The following is a 13551-nucleotide window of genomic DNA, read 5'->3' on the forward strand; positions in this document are numbered from 1 at the left end:
CAAATTGTTTGCCAAAGTGGTTGCACCACTTCCTGTTCACAGGAGCCATGTGTGAAGCAGAAACCTCACTTTTAAGACACTGGTTGTGGCTGGGAAAGGATGTTGCTGTCTCCATGGGGCTGTTCCTCCGCCCGGGGATGAAGGCATCTCCCTGCTCAGATGAGTGCCTCAGAACCAAGGGTCCACTCTGCCTGACGGCAGCTGCCTCAGGCACAAATGAGCAGGGCAGATAGAGGCTTCTTTTATATGGGCCGGGGTCGGCAGCCCCCTCCTGGGAAGAACGACGCAGAGATTGCGACACATGCAGCTTCCGCTTTGCCAGCCAGCCAGCCATATAAGTTCATGAGAATAGCAGCCATGCACCCTGAAACCCCCAGATCTCACCACTCCAAATCCTCAGTCTTCTTGGTACCATCCCTCCCCTGATGCTTGTCAGACCAGGCATTCTAATTTCTGAATAGTACGCCCCATATCCCCAAAACCTTGAAGTGAATGCACCAAGAAATTGAAAATAACAGCAGACAAAATTCCTAATAGTTGAGTGTGTGCTGGGCATTGTGCTGAGCAGTTTGTGTGTGTGATGTTCAAAGCAACACTGTGGACCAGGTTTAGTGAGTGTCCCCATTTTATAGCCAGGGAACTGAGGACCAGGGCAGTTAGAGAACATGCCCACTGTCCCAGCAGAGCCCTAATACAAACCCAGGTTGATGAACCCATGGTCTTAGGCAAGGTGTTACACATCCTACTCAGGTATTTGCTGAGTGAATAAATGAATCCTGTCTGACTTTCCTGCCTGTCATCAATAAAGGCCAAGTGAAGTCAGGTGCGGTGGCTTACGCCTATAATCTCAGTGCTTTGGGAGGCCAAGGCAGGAGGATCACTTCAGGCCAGGAGTTTGAGACCAGCTGGACAACATGGTAAGGCCCTGTCTCTACTAAAAATAAAATTAGCTGGGCATGGTGGCATGTGCCTGTAGTCCCAGCTATTCAGCACGCTGAGGTGGAAGGATCACTTGAACCCAGGAATTCAAGGTTACAGTGAGCTGTGATCTTGCCACTGTACTCTAGCCTGGGTGACAGAGCAAGATCCTCTCTCTAAAATAAATACATTAATACATAAATAAATAAAAATAAAGGCTGGGTCAGGCATGGTGGCTCATGTCTGTAATCCCAGCACCTTGGGAAGCTGAGGTGGGCAGATCACTTGAGCCCAGGAGTTCAATATCGGCCTGGGCAACATGGTGAAACCTCATCTCTACAACACATACAAAAATTAGCCAGGTGTGGTGGCACTTACCTGTAGTCACAGCTCAGGACTGAGGTGGGCAGATCGCTTGAGACTGGGAGATGGAGGTTACAGTGAGCCGAGATTGCGCCACTGTATGCTAGCCTGGGCGACAGAATGAGACCCTGTCTCAAAAAAAAAACTTTAAAAAGAAAGGCCAGGTGAGAGGGCTGTGGGCTGGTTTCTCCAGGAAGGAGACGCCGAGGAGCTGGAACTGAGGGTGCAAAAGTTAATGGGAGGGTAACACCCATGAGAGGAAACCTGGGGAAAGCGGATTAGGCTGGAGCTGTTGGTCTAGATGTGGGCCTGACACAGCACCTGCTGAGCCGAGGGGGAGCTTGGCGAGTTGGGAGGAAAGAGTGGCCGGTACAGGAGCTCTGACGGGGCAGAGGTGGCTGGTCCTGGTACTACTGCCTGACTCAGTCACTGGCTGTGGACACCCCAGCAGGTGCCACCTCAGCAAAATCAGAGGCAAACCCTCAAGGCTCTAACAGCTGCAGGCAGGAAACTGGGAAACAGGCAGGTAACCCCTGGAGAAGGAGCTGGGCAGCAAGTCTCTTTCTTTAAAAAAAAAAAAATCATTTATTTCTGTATTTATTTTTGATACAGAGTCTCCACTCTTTGCCCAGGGTGGAGTGCAGTGGCGTGATTTTGGCTCCTGGGTTCAAGTGATTCTTATGCCTCAGCCTCCCAAGTAACTGGGACTACAGGTATGCATCACCATACCGGGTTAATTTTTGTGTTTTTAGTAGATACGGGTTTCATCATGTTGGCCAGGCTGGTCTCGAACTCCTGGCCTCAAGTGGTCCACCTGCCTTGGCTTCCCAAAGTGCCAGGATTAGAGGCGTGAGCCATCGCACCTGGCCTCTTTCTTTTCTCTTTTTTTTGTTTTTGTTTTTGAGACGGAGTCTCACTCTATTGCCCAGGCTGTAGTGCAGTGGCTCGATCTCGGCTCACTGCAACCTTCGCCTCCTGAGTTCAAGTGATTCTGCTGCCTCAGCCTCCTGAGTAGCTGGGATTACAGCCGTGTGCCACCACGCCCGGCTAATTTTTGTATTTTTAGTAGAGATGGGGTTTCACCATGTTGATCAGGCTGATCTCAAACTCCTGACCTCGTGATCCACCTGTCTCGGTCTCCCAAAGTACTGGGATTACAGGCGTGAGCCACTTTTCTTTTCTCTTCTTTATTTATTTATTTATTTATTTTTTTGATTTAGACAGAGGTTTGCTGTGTCACCCGGGCTTGAATGCAGTGGTGTGATCATGGCTCACTGAAGCCTTGACTTCTCAGGCTCAAGCAATTCTCCTGCCTCAGCCTCCTGAGTAGCTGGGACTACAGGCATGTGCTACCATGCCCGGTTAATTGTTTTCCTTTTTTTTTTTTCTTCCCCCAAGTTTTTGTAGAGACGGGTCTCCCTCTGTTACCTCAGCTTGTCTTGAATCCTCGGGCTCAAGCTATCTTCCTTCCTCAGCCTCCCAAATCACTGGGATTACAGACATGAGCCCTGCATTCCTAGTCCTTTTCTGAAGGGAGATCTGAGTGGTACATTTCTGTGCTGTCCACCCCTCGTGCCCCAGGGCCTTTGTCCCATGCCTGGGCAGGAGCTGCTGCTCCGGGGTCTAGCCCCCTTCAGGAGGGAAGATAGAGCAGGGAGGTGGGCAGATGAGCCCCCATTGCTGTGACCGAGCTGGGGCCCCACCTGGCATGCGTTCCCTCCCTCCTGCACCCTCCCACCTCAGCTGTGGCCACTGCAGGTCCTGGAGGTTCATGCTCCTTCCCTGAGTCCCAGCCACTGGACTTTCTCGGGCTGAGGTGGCCGCGCTTGTCCATGCACAGAAACGACCGGGCCAGGGGGTGCCATGATGCCCAAAAGGGCCCTGAGCACCCTTGGAATCCAGTGCCACGAGTGTCCCCCAGTCATGGCAGCATGCGCTGACAGCCTTGCAGTCCCCTGGGGGTGTGGCCTCTTCCCTCCATTGTCAGCCCAGTGTGTCACCGGCTGGGCTATGGTCTGGTTTGGGGTCTGGTGGCCCAGAGAGGATTCAGGACAGCTCTCAGAGAGGAGGAGCCTGTTGTCTTGTTGGGGAGAGAATTCTACACTACAGGATTTTGGGGAACAGCGGGCTCTGGATGGGGAAGGGGGCATCGGAGGGGTCAAATGCTACAAACTCCTCAGCACGGTCTGCACATTCAGTCTCTACCCCCAGCAGGGTGTCCCAGGGCTCCCGACCAGGGCTTCTGACAGCCTAAGCTGTGACTCCACTGGCTGCTGAGCCATCTCTGTGTTCAGCCACTGTGCTGTGAAATCTGGACTTGAACTGGAGCTGGTTCTGCACCCCTGCTGCCTGCCTGCCCTGAGGGCTTCTTGGAAGCCAACACGCGTGCCGGCTCTCACACTTAGTCTTCAGTTGTTTGTTAATTGCCCTCAGCTTGTCATTATCCATCTCTAAGTCAGTGCGACTTAGTTAACAACCCTCTAATTCCATTATCCTCCCCCTCGCCACACATTTTAAGAACCCGAATCAGCTTGGGTTGTGGCACAGGGCTGGCCACGGTCTCTACACCCTCTCATTCTCCCAGGTTATTGCAGGGAGAGCATGAACAGCTGGGCCGGCCAGGCTGGCTGTGCCTCTCGAACCAGGGAGAGTCCTGGTCACTGACCAGTTGGAGTGCAGTCCTGTCCACAAACCCATCTTGCTGCCTGCAGAAATAGCTGTCTCTGCCCCACCACCTTGCTCAACAGTGACTTGGATCACTGGAGAAGAACATGACCTGGCTTGAAATGGTCATCTGGAGGCTGCCAGCTTACTCCACCCTGGCAGCAGGGTGTAGTCCTTCCTTGGATGGGGATCCAGGTGGCACCTTTCTGCCTCTGCCGTGGGGAGGATGCTGGTATTCATCGTAATCCATGCCCTCAGCAATGTCCTCGTGTGCCATTTCGTGAGGAGTCATGCATACCCTTTGGGAAGCTGCCGTAGTCCTTGAGTTTGAAATCAGCGTCCACCCCATGCCCCGGTTGGACTGGACATGGGGCTCCCGCGGCATGGGTGTGCTGCCTGGCCATCTCCTTTGTCACCACTGATTGGAAGAGATGGTCACCTGGCCAGGGGAACCAGTCCCTAGGCTGGGCCAGCTAGTTCTGTCCTGGGAATCTGCATTTGGGGCACGAAGGAGGGTGCTGAGACTGATGATGGCAGGTCTTCTCACAGGGAGGGCACACGGGGCTGGGCTGGAGTCAGGGCCCCGAGCGGCGCCTCTTATGCGGCTGCCGAGGAGCCGGGAGCAGTGAAGAGAGGCAGGCAGTGGGGCCAACATGCCCAGGTGCAGCTCCAGGGGAGGTGGAGGGGGTCCTCCCCGCCTCCCCTTTTCTGAGCCTGAGTCTCAGTCTGTTGCCCAGACTGGAGTGCAGAGTGCAGTGGCGTGATCACAGCTCACTGCAGCCTCAACTTCCCAGACTCAAGCAATCTTTCCACCTCAGCCTTCTGAGTAGCTGGGACTATACAAGCACACACCACCACATCCAGCTTTTTTTGTTTTTTTGAGCGAGAGAGGTGGGGTCTCACTGTCTTCCTGGGCTCCAGGGATCCTCCCACCCTCACCTCACCAAGTGCTGGGGTTACAGGCATGAGCTGCCTGGTCTCATTTCATTGAAAAAAAATTTTTATGCATGCATAGTAGTTGTATATATTCATGGGGTACATAAGGTGCTTTGACACAGGCATGTAGCATCTAAATAATCACATCAGGGTAAATGAGGTTTCCGTCATCTCAAGCATTTATCATTTTTCTGTGTTACAAACATTCCAATTATACTATTTTAGTTATTTTTTATTTTTTTTGAGACAGAGTCTCACCCTGTCGCCCAGGCTGGAGTGCAGCAACACGATCTCGGCTCACTGCAACCTCTGCCTCCCAGGTTCAAGTGATTCTTCTCCCTCAGCCTCCCAATTAGCCGGAACCACAGGCATGTGCTACCACGCCTGGCTAATTTTTGTAGTTTTTAGTAGAGACGGGATTTCACCATGTTGACCAGGCTAATCTTGAACTCCTGACCTTGTGATCCATCTGCCTCAGCCTCCCAAAGTGCCAGGATTACAGACGTGAGCCACCGCGCCTGGCTGGTTATTTTTTAATGTATGATAAATTATTGTTGACTGTAGTCACTCTGTTGTGCTATCAAATATTAGATCTGGCCAGGCATGGTGGCTTACTCCTGTAATCCCAGCACTTTGGGAGGCCGTGGCAAGCAGATCACTCGAGGCAAGGAGTTCAACACCAGCCTGGCCAACATGGTGAAATCTGTCTCTACTAAAAATACAAAAATTAGCTGGGCGTGGTGGCCAGTGCCTGTAATCCCAGCTACTCAAGAGGCTGAGGCAGGAGAAACATTTGAACCCAAGAGGTGGAGGTTGCAGCGAGCCAAGACTATACCATCACACTCCAGACTGGGCAACAGAGCAAGACTCCATCTCAAAACAAAAAACAAAAAACAAAAACTAGATCTTACTCATTCTATCTATTTATATTTTTGTATCCATGAATCATCCCCACTCCCCAACAGCTCCCCCTCCCCCTTCCCCTCCCCCTCCCCCTCCCCCACCCCCACCCCAGTATTTCATTTCTGATGTCAGTTTCTGGAGCCCATTGTGTGTGCAGCTCTTGGCCTTTGGCAGCCTTCATGGCAAGTGAGGCACTCATGACAGATCCCCCCAATGGAGCTGGCATGAGGGGCTGTCTGTTCTGGGGCCAAATACCCTCCTGACCCCTAAACACCCACAGCAAGAAGGGCCATCTTTCACTTCCGGTTTGCCATTCTTCCTTGTCCCAGCCCTAGGAATTCTACAGCAGCCCTGACCCTGTTGTAAACTTCAGTCCCCAAGAGATATGAAAACTTTCTGAAAGGCTGGGGGAAGGGCAGAATTCACTCCTCCCCCATGCCCAGGATGGACAAAATGACTGTGATTGGCTCAGATGTAGTCATGTGATCCCAGCCTGGCCAATGGGAGGATGGCCTGGGACTTTTGCTGCCCTGCAGGGATGGAGCTTCCCCCCTCCCCACCTCTACCTTCTTTGGGCTGCCTGAATGGCAGCTGCAAGCCTGGAGCTGCTGGGAGTAGGTTGTGGGGGATGTTGCCCCAAAGTGGGCAGAGACAGACCTCCAGAGGCAATTTGGAGGCTAAATCCACCTGTGCCCTTGTTGCATTCTTCAGACATGAGTCAATAAGGGCCTCTTTTTCTTTGAGATAAGTTTTGCTCTGTCATCCATCCTGGAGTGTAGTCGTACAATCACAGCTGACTGCAGCCTCGACCTCCTGGGCTCAAGGGATCCTCCTACCTCAGTCTCATGAGTAGCTAGGACCACAGACATGTGCACCATGCCAGCCACCATGCCTGGCTAGATGGGATCTCACTATGTTGCCAGCCCCTGGCCTCAGGTGATCCTCCTGTCTCAGTCTCCTGAAGTGCTGGGATTATAGATATGAACAACCACACCCAACCGTCTTGTTGTTGTTGTTGAGACAGAGTATTGCTCGATCATAGTTCACTGCAACCTTGATCTCCTGGGCTCAAGCAATCCTCCTGCCTCAGCCTCCTGAGTAGCTGGGACTACAGGTGCGTGCCATGGCACCTGGATTTTTTTTTTTTTATAGAGATAGGGTCTTGCTGTATTTCCCAGATTAGTCTTGAACTCCTGGGCTCAAGTGATCCTCCATCCTCAGCATTACATGCACAAAACACTACACTGGACCTAATGTCATCTGTTGAAGAGCAAACGTTTTTTAATTTGATGATCTCCAACTTATCTATTTTTTCTTTTGTTGCTTGTGTTTGATGTCATATCTAAAAACCCATTGCCTAATCCAAGGTCTATGCCTATTTTCTTCTAAGAGTTTTACAGTTTTTGCCCTTACATTTAGGTCTTTGATTAACATATTAGACCATTCCTACATTGCTTTACAGGAATACCTGAGACCGTAATTTATAAGAAAATAAGTTTAATTGGCTCACAGTTCTGTAGGTTTTACAGGAAGCATAGCAGCATCTGCTTCTGGGGACACCCCAGGAAGCTTCCAATCATGGTGGAAGGAGAAAGGGGAGCAAGCACATCACATGGAGAGAATAGGAGCAGAGGGAAGGAGGGAGGGGGGAGGATGTGTCACACACTTTTAAATGACCAGCTCTCACAAGAACTCACTGTCACAAACACAGTACCCAGCCATGAGGGACCAATTAGGAGGTGTTTGGGACCCATGACCCAAACACTTCCCACCAGGCTTCCCTCCAACACTGGACATTACAATTCAACATGAGATTTGAGCAGGGACAAATATCCAAACTGTATCACTCGGCCCCGACCGCTCCCAAATCCAAATCTCATGTCCTTCTCACATTGCAAAATACAAACATGCTTTCCCTTATACTTCCTCAAAGTGTTAATTCACTACAGCTTTTTTTTTTTTTTTTTTTTTTTTTACTGAGATAGAGTCTCATATTGTCACCCAGGCTGGAGTGCAATGGCACGATCTCAGCTCACTGTAGGCTCCACCTCCTGGGTTCACGCCATTCTCCTGCCTCAGCCTCCCAAGTAGCTGGGACTACAGATGCCTGGCTAATTTTTTGTATTTTTAGTAGAAATGGGGTTTCACCATGTTAGCCAGGATGGTCTTGATCTCCTGACCTCGTGATCCACCTGCCTCGGCTTCCCAAAGTGCTGGGATTACAGGCATGAGCCACCGTTCCTGGCCTCAGTCAGTCACTTCTTGAATGCTTTGCTGCTTAGAAACTTCTTCCAGCAGATACTCTAAATCATCACTATGAAGTTCAAACTACCATGGATCCCTGGGGCATGAACAGAATACAGCCAAGTTTTTTGGTAAGGCGTAACAATGGTGACCTTTGCCCCAGTTCTCAATAAGTTCCTCATTTCCTTCTCAGACCTTGGCAGCCTGGACTTCATTGTTCTTACCATTATCAACATTTTGGTCACAACCATTTAACTTGTTTCTAAGAGGTTTCAAAGCTTCCTTCATCTTCCTGTCTTCTTCTGAGCCCTCCAAACTCTACCAACCTCTGTCTGTTACCCAGTTCCAAAGTTACTTCCACATTTTCGGGTATCTTTATAACAGTGTTCCACTCCTTGGCAACAATTTTCTGTATTAGGCTGTTCTTGCATTACTATAAAGAAATACCTGAGACTGGCTGGGCACTGTGGCTCACGCCTGTAATCCCAGCACTTTGGGAGGCCAAGGCAGGTGGATCACGAGGTCAGGAGATTGAGATCATCCTGGCTAACATGGTGAAACCCTGTCTCTACTAAAAATACAAAAAATTAGCCAGGCGTGGTGGCAGGTGCCTGTAGTCCCAGCTACTTGGGAGGCTGAGGCAGGAGAATGGCATGAACCCAGGAGGTGGAGCTTGCAGTGAGCTGAGATTGCACCACTACACTCCCCGCTGGGCAATAGAGCGAGACTCTGTATCAAAAAGAAAAAAAATAAATAAATAAATACCTGAGACTGTGTGATTTTTTTTTTTTTTTTTTTTTTTTTTTTTTTTTTTTTTTTTTTTTTGAGACAGAGTCTTGCCCTGTCACCCAGGCTGGAGTGCAGTGGCATACCAGACTGGAGCACCAAGCCATAAGAGATCCACCCCCATGACCCAAACACCTCCCATGAGGCCCCACCTCCAATGCTGGGGTTTACAATACAACGTGAGATTTGGACAGGTACAAATATACAAGCTATATCAATTAGTTTTGTGTTAATTTTTTTTTTTTTTTTTGAGACGGAGTCTTGTTCTGTCGCCCAGGCTGGAGTGCAGTGGCCGGATCTCAGCTCACGGCAAGCTCCGCCTCCCGGGTTTACGCCATTCTCCTGCCTCAGCCTCCCGAGTAGCTGGGACTACAGGCACCCGCCACCTCGCCCGGCTAGTTTTTTGTATTTTTTAGTAGAGACGGGGTTTCACCGTGTTAGCCAGGATGGTCTTGAACTCCTGACCTCGTGATCCGCCCGTCTCGGCCTCCCAAAGTGCTGGGATTACAGGCTTGAGCCACCGGCGCCCGGCCCGTGTTAATTTTTGTATATAGCGTGAGGTAGTATTCAACTTCATTCTTACGCATGTTGATATTCAGTTTTCTCGGCACCATTTGTTGAAAAGACTGTTTCAACAAATTTCCCATTGAATGTGCCTGGTACCCCTGTCAAAAACTAGTTGCCCATAAATGTGAGAGTTTCTTTCTGGTCTCTCTGTTCTATTCCATTGATGTATATGTCTATCCTTACTCTAGCACCACACTGTCCTGATTACTGTAGCTTTGTAGTGAGTTCTGATATTGGAAAGTATGAGTTCTGTAATTTTGTTCTTCTTTTTCAAGATTGCTTTGTTTATTCTGGATTACTTGCCTTTCCGTATGAATTTAAGGACAGTTTGTCAATTTCTGCAAAGAAGGTAATTGGGAATTTGATAAGGATTGTGCTGAATCTGCCATACCAGTGGCATCAGGGAAATGCAAATAAAAACCAATTTGGGCAGTAATGTCATCTTAAAAATATTCAGGCTTCTAATCCATGAACATAGGATGTTTTTCCATTTCTTCAGGTCTTTAAAAAATTTTTTCAACAATGTATTGTAGTCTTCAGAATATGTGTTTTGCACTTATTTTGTTAAGTTGACTCCTAAGTATTATGGAATTTTTCTCTTCATCTCACTTTTGGTTTGCTGGTTGCTGCTGTATAGAAACACAATTGATTTTCATATATTGATCTTATACCCTGCAGCCCTGTTGTACTCATTTGTTAGCTCTAATAGTTACTATTTATTTATTTATTTTGGGACAGGGTCTGGCTCTGTTACCCAGGCTGGAGTGCAGTAGTGTGATCACAGTTCACTGCAACCTTGAGCTCCTAGGCTCAGGTGATTCTCCTATCTCAGCCTCCCAAGTAGCTGGGACTATAAGCGTGTGCTACCATGCCTGGGTAATTTTTTATTTTTTTTTTGTAGAGCCGGTGTCTTGCTATGTTGCCCAGGATAGTTTTGAACTCCTAGGCTCAAGAAATCCTCACACCTCAACCTCCCAAAGTGCTAGTTCTAATATTTTTTCAGTGGCTTCCTTAGGATTTTCTATGTACAAGGTTATGTCATCTGCAAATAGAGATGACTTTACTTCTTCCTTTTCTTTTCTTTCTTTTTGAAATGGAGTTTCACTCTTGGTGTCTTGTTGCCCAGGCTGGAGTACAGTGGCGTGATCTTGACTCACTGCAACCTCTGCCTCCAGGGTTCAAGTGATTCTCCTGCCTCAGCCTCCTGAGTAGCTGGGATTACAGGCATGCACCACCATGCCCGGCTAATTTTGTATTTTTAGTAAAGATGAGGTTTCTCCATGTTGGTCAGGCTGGTCTCGAACTCCTGACCTTGGGTGATCTGCCCGCCTTGGTCTCCCAAAGTGCTGGGATTACAGGCGTGAGCACTGTGCCCAGCCTACTTCTTCCTTTTCAATATAGATGGCTTTATTGTGTCTTCTTGCTTAATTGCCAAGTCCCTCTCTTTTTATAGATGGGGCTCAGAGAAGAAAAGTGACTTTCTGGGTTGCTCAGTTGGGGACTGGTAGTTGGGACTGATGTGCCATTGAGTAGAGGCAACTGCTACCTCCCTGGCCATTCCTTCCCCACCTAGGTTATTGCCTCTTGCTCCTGGGCCTCTCACTGGGGTCCTGGAACTCAGCACAACAGCACATGTAAGGCCTTGTGTGGCTATGGGGATGGGGAGGGCCCAGCATGCTCCAGCGTTTCCAGGAAAGCCTGTAAGGATCCTGTCTCCCCATAGCAGGACTCCCTGGAGTCTTCCTGACCTTGATGGCCTCCTGTGGTGAGAGGCTGGCTCTTATGAGCACATGGTAGGCTAGGTCTTCATCAGCTTTACAGGCACGAGCTACCGCACCTCACCAAGACTGCATCATTTATAAGGAAAGAAGTTTAATTAACTCATGGTTCTGCAGGCTTTACAGGAAGCATAGTGGCATCTGCTTCTTGGGAGGCCTCAGGACGTTTCCAGTCATAGTGACAAAAGAAGTGGGAGGAGACGCATCGCATGTGAGAACGGGAGCAAGGCTGGTATGCAACATACTTTTAAATGACCAGATTTCATCAGATGGCAAAACCAGGTGCCCCCCCAGATGCCACTCCACAGGATGGAGCTCCCTGGAGTGCTGGTTACTTCTGTGCCCGAGTCAGTGGGCTGTCTCTCCTGGAAGCCAAATCAGGGTAAGAAGTTGACTTGACCCTGATCCCAGGCAGGTAGGGACCGGCAGGTGCATGGGGCAGCCTGATGCACTCTCCCCTCAGGGCATCCAATGGCAGTAGAGTCCAGCCAGGCACCCGCCTGCCTTCCCAGGAGTCCCTCTTCTGGGGCTCTGTAGATACCCCTCACTCTGGGAGGTACATGATGAGGGAAACCAGGCTGGGGTTGCCCTCATGGAGCATCCAGTTGAGAGAGGGAAGGAGAGGTAAACCAGATACTCACCTGGCTGACTAATGATGGGCAGCCAAGCAAGCACATAGAAGACAAGGAGAGGGTGCGTGAGGCCTGACCCTACAGGGACCCCAAGGAAGTGACAGCTGAGCCCCAAATTGAAGAATGCATGGAGGTTAATGAGGCAAAGACAGGAAACTGCATGGCAAAGGTCCTGTGGCACAAGGAAAGATGGCACCTCTGGGGAGCTAGAAGGAGACCAGAGTGGCTGGAGGGGCAGGGATGCAGGTGGCGTAGGGTGAGATGAGGCTGGGAGGGTTAAAGTGGGGGCACGGATATGCGTGGGGCAAGGAGAGACTGGGCAAGAGGCAATGGGGAGCTTCAAAGGGTTTGAGTGAGGCCCCTTATGTCTGAAGACCAGGCAGGGACATCTCTGCAGAATGCATCCCAGAGCAGGCCCAGGCCCCAAGAAGAGCTCAAGCAGAACTCTTTGTCTTTTTTTCTTTTTTCTTTTTTTTTTTTTTTTCTGAGACAGGATCTCATTCTGTAGCCCAGGCTGGAGTGTAGGGGTGTGGTCACGGCTCATTGCAGCATCGACCTCCTGGGCTCAAGCAATCCTCCTGCCTCAGTCGTCTGAGTAGCTGAGACTGCAGACATGTGCAACCATGCCCAACTGATTTATTTATTTTTTTGAGATGGAGGTTCACTTTTGTCGCCCAGGCTGGAGTGCAGTGGTGCGATGTCGGCTCTCTGCAACCTCCACCTCCCGGGTTCAAGTCATTCTCCTGCCTCAACCTGCCATGTAGCTGGAATTACAGGCGCCCACCACCATGCCCACTGATGTTTTTATTTTTGTAGAGACGGGGTCTCACTATGTTGCCCAGGCTGGTCTTGAACTCCTCGGCCTCCCAAAGTGCTGAGATTACAGGTGTGAGCCACCACGCCTGGCCTCGTTATCTTAATGATCAGAACATTGCCAAGTCCACAGAGGCTCAAACACGGTTGGTTTATCACTCTGGTAGTGAGTCTGTGGTTCAAAGGCAGCATTAGCCTCTTGAATTATTTATAAGCTAAATGTGGAAACATGAAGAATTTAAATAACAGTGTAAGGTTATTTGTAATTATGTCCAGAAATAAAGGTTACAGGCAAGAACTTCTAGAGAACAAAGAGAAAGAGAAAAGTAATGTGAGAGAGATATTTGGATAAAGGTCTTTTGGGGTGTAAAAGACAAAAACCCAGTCCTAAGAAAATAGGGTTGAACTGATGTTCAGCTACACACGCATCTATCCATGCATCCAGTCACGCATCTACTCATTTGTCCATGAATTCGCTTATCCTTCTATTCATGCATGTATCCATCTATCCACCTACCCACCTATCTGTTCATTCACCCATCCATCTGCCCATCTATCCATCCATCCATCCATGCATCCATCCATCCATCCATCCATTTCTATTATTAATTCATATATTTATGCTTTGTGTTGGGTCTGGAAGCACAATGAAAAGCTGAACACAGCAGGGCTCTCCCTCGCGGAGCCGGCAGAGATCAACTGCGGCCGGTGGCAGACACCAACGTACACCCAAGCGTGTGCTTAAGACGGGGTAAGGCTTCTTGATGGGCAGGTGCAGGCTGCAGGGAGGTGGGAGGAGCAGGATGGGGGCGCTGCTCCCTCTAGGAAGATGAGAAGACCTCCCAAGGAAGGAGCGGATGTGATCCCAGCAGATGCAGACCCTCCCCACACTGGCCTGTCCACTCCTCCTCCTCCTCCATCTGGGGCCTTTGCTCAGCCCATGGTCC

This window comes from Rhinopithecus roxellana, chromosome 13 (genome assembly GCF_007565055.1).
Source record: "Rhinopithecus roxellana isolate Shanxi Qingling chromosome 13, ASM756505v1, whole genome shotgun sequence".
In the NCBI taxonomy this organism is placed as follows: domain Eukaryota; kingdom Metazoa; phylum Chordata; class Mammalia; order Primates; family Cercopithecidae; genus Rhinopithecus; species Rhinopithecus roxellana.